Below are 1,018 nucleotides of genomic sequence, written 5' to 3' on the forward strand. Positions count from 1 at the left end.
GAACATGTTACATTTTAATTTTAATGCAAGTGACGCAAAAGATAATTCGAAACAGCCAGGACGTTTATACATAGTCGGGAAGTACAGTGTAACAATGGTAGCAACCTGTAACGCCCGGTAGGTATCGTTTAAATGTTGTACAAAAGCACCCCTTGGTCTATTATACGTTCTTTCAATTTCAAATTCCACCTGTATTTCTTGCAGCTACCTCACCTCCCGTTGGGTCACACAATAGGCGCGTGCCTCTGCTCGGTTTCGGATGTTGTTCAAAGTTATTGAACAATGAATGAGAGAGGTCGAGCCATTCAAAAAATAAAAGATGTGCAGTGCTTCTAGCTGGGGGACAGGAACTGGTAGGCTGGACTTCCTGGCGATACAGGGACGATTAAATGTAAGTGTTCGTCATTCATGGAGTTCGCCACTCCCTGTCTATTGTACGCACAGCTGCCTGTTTATCCGATTTTATTATTAAAAGTCGAATGCCCACGACTCATCGATTGGCAATAGTTCATGCAAAAGCCCTAAAACGCAGGAAATTAATCATATACCTTTCTGTTTCAGATTCTGATTGAAATATAATAAGCACATACGGCTGGTATGAAGTTTCGTTTAATTACGGAAATTCTGATTAAAATACCTTGGCCAGAAGTTTGAAATTAGTCCTGGAGGATTAATAGGCTACTGTGAGGTGGCGAAGAAGCATGTTATGTGCTGGGATTGTTGCGAACAGAGTTTGTGATTTCTGGAGACTCCCCCCACTCCAACATTTGTTATTTTCATCATAGGCATGACTAAAGCACAGGTAATGGTTTGATTGGTATTTATATAATGTTTAAGTATTATTAAAAATTAATTTTAATGTTTCTGTTCATGCTTTTCCAGAAATATGTGAATTATACATACCAGGGGGGACACTTTGGCTGGCCATGATTTTTCTAATCAATTCCCAATTATCAAATTCAACATACTGGACCTAGAGAACCTGCTGAACACGAAAATGAATCCAAGATCCATGCAC

At 39.6% G+C, this 1,018-nt stretch overlaps 1 long non-coding RNA gene across 1 annotated transcript; it reads right to left on the minus strand.

The window, feature by feature from the left end:
* Window positions 1-7: 7 nt before the first annotated feature.
* LOC108628410 (uncharacterized) lies at window positions 8-1,012 on the minus strand. Its single transcript, XR_001916788.2, has 3 exons — window positions 904-1,012; window positions 638-791; window positions 8-521 (listed from the first exon to the last, which is right to left on the minus strand). It is a non-coding gene; the product is annotated as an uncharacterized LOC108628410 (long non-coding RNA).
* Window positions 1,013-1,018: the final 6 nt, after the last annotated feature.

Source organism: Ceratina calcarata, unplaced genomic scaffold (assembly GCF_001652005.2).
Source record: "Ceratina calcarata isolate Rehan_Ccalc_2016 unplaced genomic scaffold, ASM165200v1 scaffold5202, whole genome shotgun sequence".
Classification (NCBI taxonomy): domain Eukaryota; kingdom Metazoa; phylum Arthropoda; class Insecta; order Hymenoptera; family Apidae; genus Ceratina; species Ceratina calcarata.